This window comes from Mya arenaria, chromosome 10 (assembly GCF_026914265.1).
Source record: "Mya arenaria isolate MELC-2E11 chromosome 10, ASM2691426v1".
Lineage (NCBI taxonomy): Eukaryota > Metazoa > Mollusca > Bivalvia > Myida > Myidae > Mya > Mya arenaria.
This window is the reverse complement of record NC_069131.1, coordinates 60,016,245-60,040,708: the sequence shown is the minus strand read 5'-3', so window position 1 is coordinate 60,040,708 and position 24,464 is coordinate 60,016,245. Positions and strand designations below refer to the sequence as shown.

Genomic DNA, 24,464 nt, shown 5'->3' with positions numbered 1-24,464 from the left:
TCAAGCTGCCGTTAACTTTAATCGAGGTTCTTATCTCAATTAACTTTAACGGTCAGTTCCACTGTTAACTCCATCGTTAAAACTTAACATTTCTTTGAGCAACAGAAAATTAACGCCATGTTGAAATTTAACGGACCGTTAGCTGTTTAACGGTCCGTTAAGCCTAACGGAGGTTTTGAGCAACCGGCCCCAGAGATACCAGAAAAGCGTGTTATCATCAAAGTCGATGAATGTAATGGGAAAACCGTAAGACTGGCTGGTAATAAACTTTACGTTAACGGCAACCTCTTCAAGACGTTCGTCAACGGGAAAGTATGCGATCCTCAACGCTGAACGCACAGGGCCAGAACAAGGGGTGTCAGGTAAGTGATTTAAAGATCCTGTCACGGAATAGTAATAGACTTTCATGAACATTAGCAGACCCAGACTTTTTTAACATATTATTTAGCTATTATGTAATTTTCCTATCTGAAACCTGGTTATCCAATAACAACACCATTAATTTAAACATTAAATGATATCAAAATGAACATTTATATGGTAATAAATCATCAAATACAAGAAAAGCTCGATGTAGCGGTGGTATTTCAATTTAGTATACAGATTGTTTAAGGAGTAAAATAAACATTGTTAAGAAACATTGATGCGGTATAATATAGGTTAAATAATGCAGTTCATTGTTTAAGTGTGATCATGATGTATACTTCTGTAATACATATAATTCATCTATTGTCAGCAAATTTATATCACTGGTTTACAGATATGTGCGCAAAAATTGTTTCATTCCAAGACAAAAAATAAAAAAAGTAGGGGCAAACGGTCAATCTGTGTGAGTGCAGCTTTAGATGATTCGAGTACAGTGGATTATTTGTTATTAGATAAACCTGATTTTGAATACATAAGTGACTTTAAAACTGCAGTCTCACAGATTAAATGTTTTGACAACTTTTTGATTTTTGTCTTGGAATGAGCCAATTTTTGCGAAAATCCATGGAAACCAGTTATATAAGAATGCTGATAAAAATTAGATCGCAGATTTTTATATTTAAGTTCAAATATCGCTGTTTTATTAATTTTCGAACAGAAATATGAAAATCTGCGATCTGATCTTTTGTCAGCAATATGATGTTAGTCTACTCGAGTTGGTAATGTGTTCATACCAAGTTTGCTTATATTATATATCGACGATGCGTTGTTGAATTAATTCATACGCAAGGTTTAAGCAAGACTTTCGTCACATGACCTAGCCATTGAAACTGGAAGGTATAGACATAATCAGTTCGATACGTTATTTCTTACACTGTAAATATTAAATGATTGGTTTCGTAAGTTAGAAATACTGTGTTTTTTGCACATTTCTTTCAAATTAAACTCGTTATCCTTAATAAAAATATTGTTTTTGACATTTTTTCATCCTTTTTGGTATATTAAAACAACAGTATTAGTCGTTGTAAATCTCATGTGTGAGTAATAGTGCATATTTAAATATTTTAAACATGAAATGGTATTTAAGTATAAGACCTCGTGTGTTTGTTTATACATGAATTGGAATAGTTTGTAAACCTGCTCTGATTTGAATACGATTTTCTCCCCGATTCCAAAACAGGTGTCTTAGTTCTTTACGGAAATATGCTCCTGTGACTGAGTATAAAAGAAGTTGATACTGTAGTTAATGTAGGAAATAGTCCTGGTGATATGAAGGCTTTCATCAAGAGAAACAATATGAATGTTATGGTGAATTAATTTATCAAGTGAATATTTATGAACATTAAAAATTTGTTTTATTTTCCAATATCGCTTGCACCATATCGCAAAATAGAGCAGGTTCAATTAGTAAAATAAATGTAAACTCGAGTCTAATGATTGATTCCTCTGTTACAATACGTATTTTTTGATTGGCGCTTATTTCTTAGCACAATTTAACGAATGATCAATAAATTCAGAATGGTTATAAATACAAGCGGAATGAAGGTTATGGTAACCCGAAAAATGCTGTCAAGTGTGAACGCAATGGTCCCGATTACTGGAACGCACTGGGATAATGGCAATGAATGTCCCGCTAAATATGGGCTTAGCTTAACACACAGCCAATAGCAGCAGCCACTATTGCACCAAGGATAACACGTGATTTATGGTCGCATATGGCTTTTCAGCGTAGTGGATAACACAAGCCGATGAAACGTTCAATTGTGAAGAACATCTTAAACACAAACGAGGAGGGAAACCGAGAAATGTATTGCTAGTAGAGTATACTTTGACAGGGTCGATTCTATTGTAAAAATAAGGCTGGTTCATGTCCAGGAATCAAGCTAAAGCCATGTTTTAACCACTCTTGCAGTACGTAAAACACCAACACCAGCAGATCAGATGTTGACAAAGCAGCGAGTTACATGCTCCATGATACCTCACGCATGTTTTAAATAAGAACACTGTCAGTGAAATAATGTTTCCCACCATTCCAATCGCGAAAATGAACGGAGTGAAACAAGTAAAGAATTGAAAAGCTGTTGTTGGAATGTATGGTTGGGATTCGTTCAGCTATAATTGTAGAATATCAGACTAAAACGCTGAACAGTTAGAGTCTCTGCCTGATCAAGTTGAGTTATCTTTCGCAGAGACGTTTGTTAAGCATTAAGCCGAGTTATGTACAGTTTAACTGTGTCGTTTTCGGCCTGAAATAAATGAAATTTAGAAAAAAGTATATGAACGATTTTTATTTTGTACGTGCTAAACATGGTTTTAATGATGCTGTTATTAATGATGTTATAAAATTTAATCGAGTATAAATTGCAGGATTGTTTCTGTAGTTTCTAGACAATAAAAAAGAAGAAATAGACTAACAAATAGTAAAATAATTCAAGTGGTTCTTTTTTAAATGTATAATGAATACAAGAATGATCATTAAATTTCAAACAGTTTTACTTAACAATGTTCCCTTTTACTTTTCTGTCATTTAATAACAACAACACTATCATAAAATAAATTTTCTTCCACGTTCTCCTAGTTTTAAAAGGATTTTGTTTAATCTTAATTTTGTTACGAGTTTTGCTTGTTGAGAGTGGTTCTAAGTTAATTTATCAAAGTATGGTAACACTTTGTTATTTAGGTGGTCTATTCGAAGGTGAGGTTTTTTTTAAAATTTTCGGTTTGCCTGGACCTTGCCGGACCGTTGTTGTTTTTTTTACCATAAAGCACTGCCGAAGAGTGGAGGGATCAATTATGATGTTTGCGGATTAAGAAGAACGCGAAATCAAAATCTGCAAATGTCCATAAAAAACTACCTCCAGAATCAAATGAAGTACTACCGATCCTTTTAATTATTCATATCATTAGTATAATCACATATATGATACGTTTTAGTTCAATAAAATTACATGTTATTCACTCATTATTTCGTCGTCTGACATCAATTTAGAATCTAGCAAAACTACTTGTTATAACGCGACGTCAGCAGAGTATTTTTCAAAGTATTGCTTGCAGTTTTGCCATGAGAACTGTTTAAAAGTAACATAGTATGGTCTTATTTAGTTGTAAAAAGATATAAATTAAATGAGGATATGTCAACAAGACAAGCTGACAAAGCAACGCAAACTGGTTGTGTTTCTCAATCCGACCGGTTCTTTAATTCCGTCCAACTGTTATAAGATAAATATTTCGATTTCACGTAATTAATTTTCTATTTACGAGTGTCTGCAACGTTAATTAAACAAATAAGGCGTAAGATATTGCCCGATTAAGACTGGAATGTCTGTGAAATGGGTTTCAAGAAAACAACAGCGACCATGCGAGGAATAAAGAAATTAAACATTCATAATGTGTGCAGCCTTCAATAACTAGGAACAAGTTAGTTAAAACTGACACTTATGTGACTGTTTGTTACGGTCGGTTTCGTTCAATCCATTGAGGGCAATCAATACAGATCTATGTTGCATGTCAAAATTTACGGCTGTAATCGGGTATGTATGTGTAATGCATAGTGCATTACTATGTTTTGAAAGATATTATCATATTCGTTTCGCGTATAAAGTGTAATATAATGGTGCCGCAGCAACGGACTAGTTTGACACGTTTTCACAACGATAACCTTTGACTGCAATAACTCACCAAAACAAACACTATAGTAAATCAAAAAGGTTCCGCTTTTGTAGGGATTTTTTTACATTGAAAATAGAAGGGGAAAACCGGGACTCTGAAAAAAGTCCGCTATCCCGAGGATTCCGGTTTTGTGGAGTTCCGGTTTAGTGAGTTTCTACTGTACAACTATTCTGAGCCCACAGTATAGACATGGTTGAACTTTCGTTATCAAGAAAATGGTAACGAGGCAGATATGGACACAAAAGAGAGCAAACAAAAATTACATGAATATCTGATGATATGTCAGTCAGCTAAATTCTTCCTGATTTTCATTGTGTATGTTAAATTATAAATGGTTCGGTCCACAGCCGGGAGCCACGGTTTGGGAACAAAAGTTTATGTTTCACCCAGACGTTTAATATAATTAAAATAAAAATGTCAAATATTCGGAACTAAACGTATGTACATTCAATGAGAAGAGAGACTGCGAAATACTTCTCATATGGCATCGCGATGTAATTTAAGTACACAACGTTTTCAGTCTATGTGTACATTGATCATGTTTAACATGTATAGTAGCGCAATCAGTGGGATTAATGCGGGTATAGGCCAGATAACCAAAGCCGAATTTAAATTTAAATTTGTCCGAAGACTTCTAATTACAAATCAAACTTATAAACGTAACTATTCATGCATGGATCTCCTGCTTGGATCTTCGTTGGCGAAGGTATAATCTACTCCGGATTTTCGTTATCAACCTTGTCAGACATGAAAAGCAAGCTCACTATCAAACACTTGCACATACACTTCAAGAAAACACGCCTTAATATGATATATCATGAAATTGACTCTATTAATGTCCTTAAGAGCGGAAAGGTAAGAGATCCGTATTTTGTAATTAGCTATGGAAAAGAATGAAATATCCAATCCCTTTCAAGACCTCTTTTACTATTCCCTGGTCTGCTAAAATACCCCGTGTTTGGAAACTTGTAATTGTATGTGCTATGCATAAGAAATCTGGTCCTTAAGACGCCGGGAATTATCATGTCACTTCCGTGCTAAGTGTTTTCATACAAAAGTACATCTACAACTACTTTCGGGCGACCGAATACTCAACCCTTTTCAGTTAACGTTAATTCCAAAAGATGTTACAGTAAACCAATTGTTTATATTTCTTACTCAATTTGTCTTGTCGTCGATAATGGGGGAGAAATAGGGCAGTTTTCTGTGACATTTCTCAAGCTGTTGATTGCGTAGAAGCTTCGCCAAGAGCGCATTTAAGAAACATAACTTTCATGGCGTCCTGATATTCTGAGGGACAGAAACAACGTGTTCCTTTTCTGGCACATAGTCTGATACTGTTTCCGATACACCCGTCGTCGCGCAAGACTCTATTCTCGGACCTCTTGCCCCATTTTCTCGAAATTTCTTAAGCTTAAAAAACTTAAGTAGCTTATTTCAATAGGTTAAAATACATACTTAAATTAGATTTTGATAAATTAAAAAAGGTTAATTGTGATTATCATAAGATAATTCCTATCTAAAATATAAAAACTATTAAAGAAGTAAATATTAAGCAAATAATTACAAAGTAAAAATAGTGAGCTTAGCTTAATCCTGTTATAAAATACTTAAGAAGTTTCGAGAAATTGGGGCCATGTTTCTCTAGTGTAAACATACGAAAACATTCCTGAAACACGATGTAAAAAACGGTAATTACTTTAGCGAATAATAATAGCTTACTACAACTTTTAAAAGGTATATTTTGGTAATTGAATCTATGAATGTTTAATGGAAGGAATTGCTGAATATTCTAATATCGCTTTGCCTCGTTCGGTCGCATACCAAGTACATGTATATTTTTTTTTTAAATATTTTATTAACCTTAAGAATTAAAATAATTGTATGATGTGTGGCCCAACTAAACGTTAACGACTCACTTTAAAAAAACTTCTGGTTTCCTTTTACAGCATATTATTTCGCGGCTTTTCGATTTATTGAAAGAGAATTTTCTGGCTTTATACGTTATAAATGTCGTTTTGTTTTGGAATTGAAAAGCTTCACGTTATGCTTTATGTTGACAGAAATACCAATTGGCTATAATTAGCTTATACAGATTGTTGGTTGGTTGTTTTGACTTATGTATAATACTCAACCTGTTAGGCTGTTAAGTACATTTTATGGAAATATTCACTGGTTGTAAACAAAGCATTCCATCAGCTTGTTACTAGAACAAAAAGGATTTTGAATGACAGACGGGTAAGTTTAAAAAGGGTATTGAATAAACTAATAAAATGTTGATGTCAAATGTCTTAATTCTAGTAAGTTGTTATTTGTTAAACCTTTTTTAAATCCATTGGTATGTTAAACATACAAATGAACAGCTGACATAAACTGACCATTGTTGTCAAGCACATTTTACAGTAGTGACAAATCGTTTGTAAGTATGAGTGGGCAGTATGGTGTACGTGGACACTCGGTACAGAATATAGCCTTAGGGTTCGTGTGTAGTTTTTGACACGATTTGTATGAGCGATTCGTAGTTAAACAGCGGTCAATTATAAAAAAGTAATATACAAATGTTGTTCAATAGGATTGTTTTCATTGAATCTAATACCATGAGTAGGCGTAGAGAACTTTAGAAATAATAGTATAAAGTAGCAATTACATGTTTGACACAGACTATATTTAGCAATTCATTATTTATTTAGCGTATACAAATTTGAAAATAATATTATAAACTAACAACAATATGTTTGACACAGACTAATAGTATATTTAGCAATAAGTTATATTCTAAGCAAAATATTTTTTTATAAAGTTGTCTATACCTGTACAGTTAGTAATTGGTTTGGTACTAAGATTAATAACATATTTACAAACAGTTTAACGTCTATATGACCTATGTCTTCAACATTTATATTCTTCTGAAACGATATGGCGTATATAAAATAAACATTTAATTTTATAAGTGCCTTATTCATGAATATACGATAATGACATTTATCAAGATGTAAACCTTTATTGTTTAAAACAGTTTAATCATGTAACATGATTGAAGCTACCGAACCATTTAGATATCTAGCTATTGTATCTGAATCTGTTCAGAGGAAATCAGAATAACACGCATATGTGTAACCTAGTTAACATGTATACCAATAAGTGACAAGTAAGCTACCGACTTTATTTAAAGGTTCAAAGCATTAGTTTACTTATGTTTTCTTGGAAATTATTTCAATGTAATGTAATGTAATTTACAGTATTGCTAAAATTGCTAAGAATATTATGTGTACAGATATTCTTAAAAAATAACGTTGACAAAGGATCTGCTGTAGTTATATCTTTATATATTCAATTTAGATAACTGAGAGAAACAAGAGAAACAAGAGAAAAGGAGAATGCCTTGTTGTGCAAAGTCTTATTTTACAGGAGACAAAAAGGAGTAACAGCACAGTTTTCCTGACATTTGTTCTAATATTGAAGAAAGGTCGCTGTAGAAATACGATAAACTTAACATCTAGACAATTTAACATACAGTTAGAAATACGATAGTTTAAACATATTTATATACTTGCTGACGTGGTTTAGTATTCCGATTAGTCTGTCGCAACAAATTAAGGAATTTTACTTGCGAGCTTTCTTGGTACGAAACGACTAAATCATTTTACAGCAGCAAATGCACGTTATGAAGCAATGCTTTGTGAACTTCAGCTTAATGCCGTTTACTTTAAAAGTACTTATATTACGTATTTGAAAAAAATCTAAATACACTTGATTGGATAGCAATCAAGTGTGCAATAAACGATACAATATCAAACACTCTATGTCTATGTTCCAAAATTCACCATTAATTATTTGAAGTTATCACCTGGAACATTATGATATCAATTGCTAATCATTTTAATTTCGGTTTCCTTTGAAGTACATCAAAAATATTGATCAGTGATTTTTTGTGTTTTGTGTTCAATGTCTTAGGCGTTTACCAAGTGCAATGAAACCGGGTTAATGTTTAACCTTTTTGCTACTGAGCTTGTATTTGTAGTTTATCACACAAGAATTGTTGAGAAAAAATGAAATAGATATACAAATTAGCAGTGAAAATATAAAATACAATGATAAAAAACAACCATTCCATTTGGCAAATAGAAGCATCAGCTGCACAAACGGTATCGAAGGTATGGACATGGCAGCCTCTGTATAATTACGGCTGTCCTTGGTACCTACAACAATGTCAACGCATCCATTTATTGTGTTATCAGATAGTCATTACAAGCAGCAAATCAATGCATACGTCCCCAAACAAAATCAATATGATTGGAATACAGAACATAGTTTGAATAAGAATACTAGGAACACCCCTATGCGACTAAACCTATTGTTTAATATGAGCAATCACACATTATAGCCAATAAAGTGATTGTATGAGTTTCATTTTTTTTATCAAAAAGAGACGTAACCAAAAAGTGCTGTATTTATTCTCCATCAATTCTAACCATAAATATTGGAAGGAGCAATTCTTCATTTTTAGTAACAGTGAGCGTAACCTTTTCCTCTTCCGCAATAAACTCAATCCTGAGCTAGCTTTTCACATAAGCTACCTACATACCAACTTTTATTACAATTCTTCAATTTTAACGTATTGGGATCTTCGGTGGAAATCAGTTTTCTATTTTCAGTTACAACAATCTTGACTCGACCCCCTCAAAAGCAATCTCGAGCTAGCTCTTTAAACAAGCTACCAGCACACCAACTTGTTTTAAATGTCCATCCATTCTAACTTTATTTAATTGCCGGAAACAATTTAAGTCTATTTTAGTACCAGCCGACTCCCTCAAAAGCAATCCCGGGCTAGCTCTTCATATAAGCTACCTACTCACAAACTTTCATCACTATCCATCCATTCTTATTTAGATTATTGGGCGGAGACTGTTTTCTAGTTTTTGTAAAAGTGAATTTGAACTTGATCAACCTCCTTAAAAGCAATCCAAAGCTACTTCTTAACACAAGCTACGTACACACCATCTTCCATTACTATCCATCAATGCTAGCTTAAGTTGTTGGACGGAAACCCGCCGACATCCCCATTCTTATAACCCGGATTTCGTTAAAAAACCTGGTTATAATTAGAAGAAGACGGAGAAAAACTAAACTATATACACATTACCTTGCATTAAATAAATACAAGTTTTAATTTCATTACCGTTATTACATCTGAGTTTTGGTGGAGGGAAAACTGCGCAACTGCATGTGACAGAACTACATTTAAAAATAAAACAAAACGAAAGTAACCATTGAAAACTGGTGAGTTTCTATTTCATACCTCTTATTAAGCTGCCTGACAGTGTATTAATTCATTTGTTATTTAATATAAATTATCTTAAATTTCCGAATGTCCGATATGCTTTATGATTAAACGATTCTATTTTAAAATGTAACTGAATTACTTATACCTCAAGTACAGTTTGTACGAACTTCAGTTAAACGTTTTTTGTGGAAATTTGAGAATAAATTAAAAACCAAAAACAATAAGCAATGAAAAGCTCTAGTGAATAACTTTAATGCTATCAATGTAAGATAATTTAGATATCGTTCATTGAACATCAGATAATTATAATCAAAATTAAACGGACTGAATTCCCTTCACACCATGAAACTACAGCCGGTTCATTAATTATTCGACTCGTCGTAATAATGTTGCAATTACCCGTGTCTTTAACAAAGATTAGACGTATAAGGCACAAGGAATTGCCCGATTTTTGCTGAAATGTCTGTGACCTTGGATTCATGAAAACGACAGCGACCATGCGAGAAATTGTGTAATTAATTATTAATGATGTCTTCGTTAACAAGTTAGTTTACACTGACAGTTATGTGACAGAGTGAAACGGCTTGTAAAACTCAGTCAAATAGATGGCTATTGAAACATGGCCTTTTACGGCTAATTTTAAGGGTATTAACGGTTATACATCATGTATGCCTTAACCTATTTTAAATGTTGTTGGCTTATCCAAACAGTAATGGATTTGACTCTCATCATAAACTCTATTCCAACTTACAATTTTGAAATGTATAACGTCCCTTACATGCTTTTTCACTGAAATGTTTTGTTTCACCTAAACACCTTATATTGAAGTCATAAAAGCTTTCGTTTCTGACCTTTCGATGAAAACGATGGGTTTTATCAGGGAAACAACAACAGTAAAAATATTTTAAGTTTATTAACAACAATTTTATTTTATTTGTAATTTCACTGTTATTTCACTTACTTTCATAAACAAATACAAAACTGCAAATGTTAGATACTCAATTGAATAGAGTCCGTCCTTCTGTCCGTCCACACTTTTTATCATCTCTTTGTAGGGAACGGTCAGATGATGATCAATTTTGGTCCGAACGTTCCTCTTGAAAATCTCGACCGTTTGTTTCTATTATTTTATGAAGAAACAACAAGTAGCTACTGGAAGATTATCTCGAACCGATTATCAAAATCAAAGCCCCATTCGGAACCCCTCGGCCATTTTTTATCGAAAACAACCTCGGATGTATATGGACGGTTTACATAGTAAGAAATCGGAACGCTTTCAGTCCGCTGCAAGTAGATCGCGTAGTAATTTAATTTAGCAAATAAACTTAATGACAAAACTCTTGAGACTCCTGATTATGTTTACAATCAAAATTATCGTTGGCGCTTATTTCTAAGCAAAAGTTAATGATTGGTCAATAAATTCAGAATTGTAATAATCACAAACGGAATCAACGTTATGGTTACCCTCAATATGTTGTAAAGTATAGACGGAAGGTACTGATGATCCCGATTATATCAGATAGTGACAAAGCAGCAAGGTACGTGCTGGCTGACAGCTTATGCGTGATTTTAGATACTACCACTGAAAATATGTCTCCAACTATTCCGATCGCAAAGATGATCGGATTGAAGTAAGTGAAGAAGAAAAACGTTGTCGATGGAGTGTATGGCGGCGCTTTGTTCAACAATGTAGGATATCGGATAAATACGCTGAATAATTGGATTCTATGCATTTGATTTGCTATGTTTTAACCGCCACAAATCCGATTTCTCATGGCCTCTCATAAAGGACACAGAATTTGTTTCTTCCCAGGAAACGGACTCGAGAGAAATTCATTTCAGCTCTGTTAACAATGGAACTAAAAAAAATTGGCATATACCAATTACGAAATATGGTACATTCATGTCGTTTGCAGCCTAAAGTAAATTAATTATAAAAGCCTATAAGGCTGCCGTTGTCCCATACAGTGTTTTTTTATACTGCTGCAATTAAGGACAACGGGCGTCCTTTAAACCTTTCACCAGAAAAGCTGCAGGGAAAATTTTAATATAGCTGTAAAATGTAATTGACAGGATAGTTCTTGTAATTATAAGAATAAAAAGTTCGAGTTGATATAAATAGTTAAATATTTCATATGAATCGCTTTAATTTATATTTTGGAAGGGTGCAAACGTAACTAATAAAATCTAAAAAGTTGCTCTACAGCGTTCAAAGTTCCAATATTGTCATTAACCACTACCAGAAAAAAGTATCCTCTTTCCTGTCCTAGCTTTTAAATGATTTCGTTTCAACCCTAAGATTGTAATTATTATTTCTTGATACGAGTTGTTTAGATACTTATTGATATCACGTTCAATCTAGTGACACTTATTTCTGTTGTCTAATCTTAAGCAGGGATTCAGTAGGTATTTAGGGTATGTCACGACCGTTTTATTTCTAAACGTTTAGTACTGCAAATCATGCTCCTTATTCCAGCATGAATGCTCATAATTCCAGCATAAATGTTCCTAATTCCAGCATGAATGCTCCTAATTCCAGCATGAATGCTCCCAATTCCAGCATAAATGCTCCTAATTCCAGCATGAATGCTCCTAATTCCAGCATGAATGCTCCTAATTCTAATTCCAGCTTGAATGCTCCTAATTCCAGCATGAATGCTCCCATCATGAATGCTCCTAATTCCAGCATGAATGCTCCTAATTCCAGCATAAATTCTCCTCATTCCAGCATAAATGCTCCTAGTTTCAGAATGAATGCTTAAACATACGGGCAATGTCATAAAAATCAATATAATAATATAATAATCAGATATAGTTACTGCGTTTTGATGCAGGAGATTTTGTTCGATTTGAATGGATTTTTGCAGAGATTTCCGCCAAGTAAAATCAAGTTCTGCACAAATGTATCACATACGACCCTCAAGATCGAAATGCGGTACTGATAACGCATTTATATACACAATACTGATATACTGAGATAAGTTAATCATTTTCACATTATGCATTACAATGACACACTATCTTGAGTTAAGACCATAATTTCACATCGCGCAATAATACTTGTACTCACGTGTTAGTTAGAATACGACTTTAATGCACTGGTAGAATACGAACAAACGGATTGTGCGAATAATTGTTAGCAGATATAAGATGAGTATGTAGTAAAAAATATGTAACATAATTTATCCTATTATTCTAAGTGATAAGGACATGTTATCAAGACCAACCAACAACGCAACGCATACTTTCCTTATACCGACCAGTTCATTCATTCCGGGCATCCTTTTTAGAGCACTTTTTCCACGATTGGTTATTTAAACTACGTAAAAAAGAGCATGCCAGATAACGTAAAACATCTTCAAACACCCATCTTCAAAATGTTCTATCAAACATTAAAGCGATACTTTTTTTCTAAAATAAATACAAACACGTAATCACTATTTTTATAAACATAATACTTGAGAGATAAACCTTTGACTACCTACTTAATAATCGATTTATGGAAAATATTAATCACTAATAACAAGATTATAACTGTGTATTTAATAACTGAAAACGCACACATATTAAATGACTGGTGGGTCCTAAAAGATTAACAGTGAACAACTATCGTCTAATAATGTAACAATACAGTTTTTTTCTGCACGTTGACAACAACCATTATTTTCCATTTTTATTCATATTTTTGTGGTAAATTTTCAAAATTGTAGTAATGGTGGTACTGCTTATTAAGGAGGAAATGTGAATGTTTAGTAACGTTTATCACATATTCTAAAGGTTAAAGTAATAGATATACGTTACAGGGTAAAATGACGGAATCAGGTGAAATCTTAAATCGGTGGCATACAAGTAAGTATAAACACTGACACAAGAATATTGAAAAACAATTCAAACTTCGGGGGCACTGGCTGACAAAGGTCATTAAAAGTGGAAGGATGTTCACTGTGAAAAGATGTTCACTGTGGGAGTATGTTCACTGTGGAAGGATGTTCACTGTGGGAGGATGTTCACTGTGGAAAGATGTTCACTGTTGGAAGATGTTCACTGTGGAAGGATGTTCACTGTGAGAGGATGTTTGCTGTTGAAGGATGTTCATTGCGGGAGGATGTTCAATGCGGGAGGATGTTCACTGTGGGAGGATGTTCATTGTGGGAGGATGTGAATTCATAAACGTGCTTGACATGTTTATTGCAATAAATTATTGAATTGAATTGAATTTAAACAAGAGTTCATATGTATGGCAGATTCAACTCTTTTAAGGTTTCCGGAAGTCGGTTGCGTGCATCAACATTGACATTACTTCCGGTCAACCTAATAACTCGTATAAAAAACATATATTCCGATATATTCCGTCTACCTGATTTTAAAATCAAACGAATATATATGCTTGTAAATTGTAATTGAGTTCGTAATACAAATATCCTGTTGCAATCAGCAATTGTTGTCAATTTTATAATTGATCAACATTTATTTTTTGAGAGTCATGATCGTCCGTGACATTTAAAATGTACGAATATTTTTAGCGACGCATTAACCTTAATGGTTGCTATGGTACCTTGCATGATAAGTATCAAAGATAAATGCTTTTTGGCATTTCTTAATCAGGATCACATGCATTTAAACTATTGTGTTCATAATCTGATGCAACACTAATAATAATTAGCAGAAGAAAAATGAACCAGAAACAATACGTGAAAAGCAAATGATCCATGCTGTACTATTACAATTGAGGATTCGAACTTTGTGCACCGAATATACATCAATTTCCCTGATTACCGAATACTATTAACCTATTTGACGAATCGTGCAAGAGATTGAGTTTCTGCATACCTCAAAGTGAAATTTTGTCTTACATTTCACATTATAAATCCGTTTTTATGATTTGATAATTACAAACAAGAATTGCGTTAAAAGCTATTTAACAGGGGTTTTATGACTCCGTAATGTTAAATGATGGGGGAGGGAGGGGGTTAATACGCCCATACATTAGTTCATTAGACGCGTATATTTGTACTTGTAATGCATTAAATGAATTAAAATGATGTAGATCTACTGTAAAAATGGAACAATATTGTATTAACTCTTTTTACTCTCCATTGAAAAATCATGCAATAAATAAGAATTGACAATTAAATTAGAAATATCCATCTCTAGATTTCATATAAGTATATGGTGTTTCAGTTCATTTGACCCTTGGTCGATATTCTAGATTCTATTTGTACCGCATATATTAAGACTTTTGTTGTGAAAGTAGGGCCGGCCAATAATACTTAGATTACCCAGTGTATAACGAAATGATGTAACGTTTGTATTATAATCCCTTAATTTCTACTTGTTTTGAACATACAGCAGACTTGCTTAAGCATTGATACACACTCATTAATATGTGCATGCATGATTTGCTATTTGTGTTTGTATTGTTTCGAAAATCATTCATAAATCGATAAATAATGATGAATATCAAACATGTATTATCAATATTCCTATCTTATACCAATAAATATGTTTTTGTTTTGATCCGACAATTTATCTGCCAGACGACGCTAAATATACAATTAGATTCGGATAGCCTTAAAAATAAACTAAGCGTGAAACAAGAAGTAGCCTCAGTATGCATAGTTTTAACACGAAACTCGTAACATATTTTTTTTATTAGACCAGGTTTCAGCTGCTGTAATCAAAGGCATAACATGTTAATAACAGATTAAAAAAAAATAAAACATTTCCTGGAAATAATCAGCCAAGTACCTTGGTTTCGTGCTAGGACGTTGAATGCCTTTCCCTCCTATTACATAATTATGTAGTATTGCATTCAGTCGTTTAATTGAAGTGTTGAGGTTCAGTAGAACGATGCTTTTTCATCATGTTACTATAGAGATATTGTTATTGACACAGAACCACACATAATTACAATGCAGGAATTCAAAATAAAAAAAAAACGCTAGAAATACATACCTTAAACATAACGATTTATTTTTACAAAAATGTTCTATCTTGAACGTAGACATAATTATTTTCAGGTGTGTCATCGATACTTAATTTGCCCACAACTATGACTATAAGTAACAGCGTACACGTTACACGTGCATTAATTGACCTTACGACAGCTGCTTCTAAGCCACGCCCCCTGATATCAAGGGAGCGAACTCTGTCTATGTCCGTCAAACAAACGAGGAAGTAATCGCGTCTCGCGTCGTTTCGCTTTCCGATATTCCTGACAAATTATCATAAATGTGACATTACAATGCGAAAAAAATAGAAGTCAAAGGAATTTGTAACTGGCTGCTACATCGGAAGGCTCGATATATCTTTAGAAAATGACGATATCTAACATTGACGGGGTGTAATCTATCCAAGTCAGAGACAATCGGATAGCCGCCATGTTGTCAACATTGACATCGATACAAAGGAAAAGCGTGTGTGTGACGCATACTGTAAATGCAAACAAGGGTAAGTTTAACTTTTAATAACACTGGTCCTTCTTACATTATTGTTGAATTAAAGATTAAATCATCGCACAATATGAGTAAATCATATATGGCCGGAATGGGGAACCCGAAAGTGACATTAAATAACAGTTACATGCCAGCTATACAGTATAACCTTGTATTCCATAGTATGAGCAGAAATGGTTTATTGGTGTTATGCATAAAACGTTTCAGTTCTAAGCGATTGAACACTCCCCCTTATGAATAATAATGTAATAGTTGACAAGTGACAATCGTGGGTGATACCAATCTGTAACTTTTGCATTGCTCAAACATTCACATGCTTTGATTTTTGTTCTTACAGAAATTGTGGAACATGTTCACACACTCTGGCTGTAAAAGTAGACCTGGGAGGAAAATTGCCCCCGGTGTGGGGCTCGAACTCACAACCACCAGAACACTAGCCCGGCGCTCTAACCAACTACGCTGACCGGGCAGCTGGTTCTAACCCACACACACTACCCTTCCCCCATTTACCGGTTAAGGCTGGTGAAGGGTCTCCTGCTATTTACCGTTGACACCATTAAAGTATTCTGATTGATGGAGATAAGGAAGTCCCCTTATTATTGTCTTCAACAAGCCTACCGCAACAGGGGACCTAGCATAAGACCGGAAACCGCCCCCCCCCACTCACACATGATATTTGCCAGTCCAGGAAATGTCAACCGCAAGAGAAAACCAGTGATGACAAGTTTTACAAATAATCGGTAGGACCTATTTTAAAGCTTTTTATAACATTTAGTTTTACTTTGCTGTACAAAAGTAATGGACTATTTGTCCAGAGAAAAACAACAACCACAAAACATTAGCTATTATCTTATCAATATTTCATTATGATATACATGTAGAAAGCAAACATCAAAGGCAGTAGCATTTACAGCTAGTATTAAAATATTTAACAATACATGTAACTGATTTATTTTAATATTGGCATCTTTTATTTATTTCAGGACAGTGTGGTCTTTTGAAGAGAGTTCTTGAAGTTGTTCAGCATGTTGTTTTGATGGACTCTTGGAAGGATGTACCTCTAGGATGTTAGCTTCAGTTCTGGAGTATAACACCAGTTGTTGCATATTTAATATCAGATTTATTAAATACATTGTTGTTTTGCAAACATTACTTAAACTTTGATATTTCTTTGGTGTTTATGTATGATATTGTAGGTGAATATCTCTTTATTGCAATGACAAATATATTTTAAAATATATAGCATTAGCAGAAGTTATTTTTCACTGTTAAAGCTGCACTTTCACAGATTGATCACTTTGACAACTTACACAGGATTTGATTGCATTTATCATATTTTGGCTCGGAGAAGTTTGCTTTGTGATTTATATATTAGGTCTTAATTTAAAGAATGGCAAAATAAGCCGATTCTGAGACAAAAAGTGTCAAACTAGAATTCTGTGAGAGTGCAACTTTAAGAATACTATTAATCGAGTGTGCATGTGATCCGGACTCTGAACATTGGATGAACTATCATTAAATATTGTAGATTTACGTAAATGGCCCAAAATATAAGAATAACAATGATAATATGTACATGTTTGACTTGTTCTTTATTCATAATAAGTCTAAGACTTTACAGCACATGTTTGGCAGAATCAAGTTCTAATGAACATAATAATTGATTTAAATGTACAGTGAAATAAATTGTTTTATACAGAAAATAATACCTTAACGATTCAGACCGATCTGTTCTCGTATTTTTTTGGTGGCTCAAATATTTATCTGAGTTTTGGAGGAGGCCTAGCTGGTGTGAGCTGGTCAAATACAGTAGCTGCTTGAGGGTCAGGGTTTTCTTGATTGGATTTCCCGTCGACAAAGTGCTGATATGAAAATAAGAAATCTATGAAATGTGTCGGAATGACAGCTACAAAAGCCATTGTTCACATAGGATCCATACGAGTAGATGAGATTCGGAAGCATGCGATGGTTCGGACAAAAATTTAGTTGTACGATATTTCCTGATTAACTTTGAAAGCAAAGCAGTTTATAAAAACTATATAACGGTTTCAACAAAAATATCTCTATCTTGAATGAAATCAATCGTGTCCATGTTGAACCTGATATTTAATGGCCATTAATGCCGATTTGACAACACAAGCCAAAGCATAAATGTACGATGTTTATAGTTTAAAAATAGTAACACTTATTTAGGTCATGCACGGACAATTTCATGATTAAATAAATTTTGAGCGGATTGAAATAAGTAGTTTGGTTCAAAAAAATACTTTTGTACAGACGTATAGATGTTTCGCCTTTGAACGATCTTTCAAAATTTCCAAGTTCAGCTGTTGATGAGGTCTTCCACAGAGTCTGATACAGCACTTGTATTTTTCTAAATAACTCGCTGGTTTCGAATACGGAACGAATTGGAAGCCATCTTTAGTCGGCCTGGCTACCTTATATCCGAATTACAAGTGCCATGACAACACCTTTTTACCATAATACTTAAAAAGGCGAGGAATTGCCAGCGCATGTATATGACGGACTCTGGTCAGTTTGACGGACAAAATGGCGGATAGCAACACGGCTTATCAGCCCTGCATTCTGATTGGCTGATAGGACCTGTCAATCAAATCCTGTCGTAAGGTCAATTGTACATGACAAATATCATATTTTCAAACTCCGTATTAACTGAGATATGTATTATGCTCGAACAGTCATACTGTCGCACATATTGACGATTATCCGCGAGGAAACGGAGAGTTTTCACTTTTTTGGCTAATAATTTTCAAAAATATTAATTGATTTTATTTACTTCAGGTACAGCTCCCCAAATAATTCATTATGATTGATCTTTGGTAATGCCTTAAAAGGTATATGTATAAGGTGAGGCTGGGATACATTTGTTTTACGCCAACCCTGGCTTATTCATAAGCGTCGTTTAAAGTGAGAATGCCAAACTTGTTACGACAACATAAATGTTTGTTGTCGAAAACATGTTATATAATAGTTTCTTGGTAAAATATTATAAATATAAACATATATTTATATAAACAGTCAGTATGGTCAGAATGATGAATGGTTGATTACAAGAACAGGTGAAAGCAATAAGTAAGTTAATTGAAAGAACAAGAAGATATCAACAAGAGAAAGAAAACAGAAATACATATCAAAACCAAACTTTGAATATATAATGCACAGAGTCTTGTTAGATTACGTTGAATTGCACAAACACAGAAGATAACCGTGGTTAGAGCTACACATGGTCTGTAACGTGAACTGTCACACGGATCACCGTTTAACGTCCCTCCCGAAAGACGATCAGTAGTTTTAGTAGTGAGGCGATGGATCGAAACTGTGACCCCTGGTTAAAATTCAGTGTTCATACATTTTACATAGTTGTGTTTGGTTTAAAACACAATCCGCAAGCACTATGCATTTACAGTATTTACAGGGAACATGACCATTTGCTGACATGATTAAGGAAGCTGATTGAATAGACTGGTGATGTAGTTCGAAACCAGCTGATGAAATTTGCCTGCGAAATTTCTTGGTACGAAGCAATCGGGTCATTTAATGGCAAGTTATATCACTTAGATAATAACACAGGACTGTAAAAGTATGTGTATTTGTTGTTGTTATTAAATTACTTTCGATATGTTAATCTCTAATTTTGCAGTACAGCTGAACTCATTTCAGAAGATGGTACTAACAGTTAGTATTTAAAGAATCATATGCATTGTAATAAAAATGGAACTTAATAGAAAAATAAATGAACAGGAATATGTAAGATTAGAAAAACCCTGGAAAACTGCATTGCAGTCGAATTGAAGAATGAACTAGTTCGTTCGAATACATTCATGGAATGTCTCAATTCTTAACGATGGTGGAACTGTGACATGCTTTCTTGTGGATTATCTACAAGCAAGATTGCGAATATGTTTATAATTAGTGGCAATCAATGGGCTATAGGCAACATAATATCTTCTTTAAGTATGTGCCGCTAATTATTGTGAACCTATTGAAATAAATTGTCTTTTACGCGATCCACATAACATTTTTTTTTTCATTTAAGGAAAGATTGTCATCGAATTAAATTTAGTTCAGTTTAGTTTTTAGTTTATTTCCAAATACATCTAGACAAAATTGCCTATGTGAATACAAAATATGATCACGAAGCATGTTTCTTAATAAGATTAATGTACATTACATTCATATAAGCAACTGATCAAAATTATAAATACAGCAAATCATGAAATACATTTAAGCGAGAAGTAGTTAATGTTGACCATATAACCCGTAATACAATAAATATAGTTCTCCTAGTTCCATTGCCTTATTCACATAAATGGCAAGGTTTCTCTTTGCAGTAACATTTTGCGAATTAAATCATGAAATAAATTTAGGTTAATTCGCTGCGGTATAATGATATATTTTTAAGGATTGCTTTCTTAGATTTTTGTACAGTCGACATTCAATAATTAAATGAAATTCATCTTCTAGTGAATTATATGCAAGACATTTTCTCTCCCAGTGCCGTTTTACTACTGGTTTGTGCCATCTACCGGTTTTTATCTCTTATCTATGTGCAGATACTCTTATTCTCGACAAATTAATACCAAGGCGAACTCCGAATCATAGAAGAATTAAGCTATTGAACATAACTTACACAAGGATGGGGACTTAAATTTACAATATATATAATCGGTATTCCAATTAAAGGATTTTAATGCGAGAACGATCGTTATATCGGCGTTGTTTCCATGTTGCCAAGTAACGCCAGCTATCACTCGATCGGTGTTAAGGTTTTTGCTTGTACGAAAAAAGTATGTTATGTTTTTCATTTCGCTTAAGTTGAACGCCAAAGCTCGTTTCAAGTCACTTTATTTGAACACTTATTAAAAAAAACCTATTATAAACCAAATCCTGGTATGGGAATTGTTCAAATTTCACTGTGATACTGATATCAATACTTGCTACTGTGGTTGGGCGGTTGCTTTCTAGCTTTCCAAGTTCGAATCCTGGTGCCGAAGGCAACTTTTGCATATTATGTTTTCCATTGTTTAAAAACAGAGAGTTTAGAATTAGATGACTTCAAAATTGTAACGAATGGGTGTTCGTAAATAACAGAAACTTCGTTTCATATGAAATGTCTGTTAATATCAATCTAAAATAACATTCGGATAGGTGCATTTTAAACAAAATCACATAAGTAACCTTATGCCCGCTAAGCTTTTTGTATCTGTGGCACAATTGCTATGCCCCTAATATTGAAAGCTGAATGAAGATACAAGAACAAATGTATCACAATTTGATTCAAAAAATTTGGTTACGTAGCATACTAGTTGATGCTCATTTAACTTGAAACGGCTATAACTAATGTGGTATAGTAAGTGTGGTGGCTGGGCTTGGTGTACTTAAATAGTATCTTAGTTAAAGTGCCGGGTCATTGGCTTGTCCCTGAAGTATCCATTGCTATCTAATTATTATCCCCCGCCGAATCGAAGGTTTCGGGAGGAGGATAGTGTTTTGGCGTTGTCCGTCATTCCCTCCGTCCGTCCTTTTCGCTCGTCCGTCAGTACGGAACCATATATTGGTAGGCATTGATCAGAAAATGTTCAAACATGGCCAGAATGTTTCCCTTGATCAAATCTCGACCACTTGTAAAAGTGGGTCATGGGGTCAAAAACTAGGGTACTAGGTCAAATCTTAGAAATATCTTTGGAACAAACTAGAGGCATTTTGCATAGTCAAATATTCAAGATACTTAATCAAAATGTTTTCCTTAATGAACTTTTAAACGTGTATAAAACTGGGTCACAAATGATCGAATATTAGGTCACTATGTCAAATCTTAGAATTATCTTGTCAGGAACCATATCATGGTAATGATCGATCAGATTAGTGCCAAGCTCACCATAATACCAGAACATGCAAGAAAACCCCCCAGCAAATTTTACTACCCTTAAGCACCTTCACCTCAGACAATGATCGCAAGACTTCCTGAAGGAGAAAACAGCAGTTTTCTAAAATCAGATGCAAGAGCAGTTAACCTTTTAATGAAAAGATCACCCCAAGAACTGATGGTCACTAACTACAACAAACCAATATTACGAGCATTAAGAGCAAACATGGACATTCAATACATCACAAACATATTGGCTTGCGTCGCATATTTAACATCATATATTTGTAAGCTTGAACGGGCGATGAGAGATATGATGCGGAAAGCAAGTAAAGAAACTGACTGTGAGCCAATTAGACAGGCATTCAGTGATATAGGGCATATCTTTATAAAGTATCGTGAAGTCTCTGAACATGAAGCAGTCTTGAGGATTCTTTCTCTGCCATTACATAACTCCAATATTGATGTACAATTCATACAGACAGATATCCCACAAAAGAGAACTCGCATTGTAAAATCACGACAAGTTTTAGAACATATGTTGGATGATGAAACAGACATATTTCTACCTAGCATTCATGACAAATACACAAACAGACCAAACTGTATGGAAAACATTTGCTAAGCTGAATTTGTTTCCAACTTTAACATAGGTTCATGCACTAGGAATGATTAAGAAAATACTCCAGAAATCGAACCTGACACACCAGCAAAAAAACACACTATATTACCTGAAGAATAGCATGAGTGTTATTTCAAAACAGTCCACATCCAAAGTTACAAGGTATCATACCATTTCAACACAGCGTGACGAAGAAATGTATTTCCATCGCCTTCTCATTTTATACTTGCCTTGGAGATCTAAAGAGGAACTAATGTTTCAGGATTCTTTTCAAAAAATGTTTCACAGTGTCAAAGAAATTATCTCACACAACATAGAGAGTTATGAAACATACAATGATCAAGTTGAACACACCCTTGAAAATGTTGACCCAGATGCAGCTGGACCTGAAATGTGGACGGAAATTGTAATACAACAAGCAGATGATCCTGAAACTAAAGCAACAGTTCTTCCATTACTCGATCCTGTCAATCTTGAGGCCTGTGCAGTTGACCCTCAAACACAGAAAAAAAACACCATCCACATTTACATTATCATCTACTAATATGTTATGTTAAGAGGAGTTTCTGGCCAATGTAAGACACCTAAATATAGAACAAATAAACTTATTTGACTATCTATATACCTGGGCAACAAACAAAATACTTGATCAAGTTAAAACAGAGCCGTCTTATATTATTCTGACCGGTGGGGCAGGCTGCGGAAAAACATTCCTGATCAACACATTGTATGAAGCACTTGTTCGAGCATTCAGACCTGCAGAACAAGACCCTAAAAAGCCAACAGTTTTGATGACCGCATCCAAAAGAAAGGCAGCATCAAACATCAATGGAATGACATTCTGCCTTTGGGTTACCAGTAAAGAAACACAAATATGACATGGATTTAACATACAAACCACCAAATCAAAGCAGACTTAACACAATGAGATGTAACTTCGCTAACTTAAAAGTTATTGTTACAGATGAAATCTCAATGCTTGGTTTCTTCCTTTCAGAATCATCTATCCTGTGCATTACAAGAAATATTTCAGACCTACATCCAGCCATTCGCAGGAATCTCAATTCAAGCAGTTGGAGTCCTGTAACAGCTCAATCCAGTTGGACAAAGTCCAGTTTTCAGTATGGCTACACAAGGGTATGATGCATTAGCAGGATCAACCTGGAGAAAACTCTTCAAGCTGTAAGACTTGAAAACTATAGTACGTCAAAAGGGGGACCCTCGATTTGCAGAAATACTCAAGAACTTCAGGGTTGGCACCCTAACTCAAGAGGACGAACAAGACCTCAAAAACCTTGAACACACAGACACTAGCAAATTTTCCCAAGACACTGTCCACCTATTCCGAACAAACCAGCTGGCAGCTCTCTACAATGAGCAGCAGCTCAAAACGTTACCAGAACCTCATCTTCTGATCCACTGTCAGGACACGAAAAAAATCTCCACACAAACTCAGTATCTGTTCAAGTCACCAGCACCAATATATATGAAACCGGAGGATTGCCAACTTCAATGAAGATAGCAGTAGATGCACCATTCATGATAACAAAAAAATAACACATCAGATCATCTAGTCAATGGAGTAATTGGTACCATAAAACACATTGATATTCTTCCTTACAAACCACTTCAATGATGCATTTATTTGGAATTCGGAAACTCTGTCGTTGGGAATGAGCTCAAGAAATCCAGTCCACTGGGCATCCGACATTTAGTTCCAATTACACCAATTTCTTCCACATTTTTTTATCAAAGACAAGAAAACTGTGTCAGTTGAAAGAAAAATGTTTCCTGGTATTTTAGCTTATGCTCTCACAGTACACAAATCACAAGGGAGCACATACACTCTTCTCATTGCGGACTTGCAAGCCAGGAAAAACCCATAAAATGGCTTCATTCCAAGGGCTTGCATATACAATGCTTAGTAGAGCAACAAACAGGTCAGGCATTAAGGTATTAAAGTTTTCTTAGTCAGACATAGTTGTCAACAAAAAAGCTGTAGAAGAAATTACAAGAATGCTGTCTGAATCATTGCTTGAAATTCCACTGTATTTACATGGCAATGGTTTGTACATTGGACACACCAACATAAGGTCACTGAGGAAGCATGCTTGTGACCAG

The 24,464-nt window shown here is 34.3% G+C and overlaps 1 long non-coding RNA gene and 1 pseudogene across 1 annotated transcript; both read right to left on the bottom strand.

Moving 5' to 3' along the window:
• Window positions 1-138: 138 nt before the first annotated feature.
• On the bottom strand, window positions 139-8,846 carry LOC128204872 (neuropeptides capa receptor-like; annotated as a pseudogene).
• Window positions 8,847-16,901: 8,055 nt separating this feature from the next.
• On the bottom strand, window positions 16,902-18,449 carry LOC128204099 (uncharacterized). The gene is made up of 3 exons (XR_008256092.1): window positions 18,102-18,449; window positions 17,544-17,696; window positions 16,902-16,914 (listed from the first exon to the last, which is right to left on the bottom strand). It is a non-coding gene; the product is annotated as an uncharacterized LOC128204099 (long non-coding RNA).
• Window positions 18,450-24,464: the final 6,015 nt, after the last annotated feature.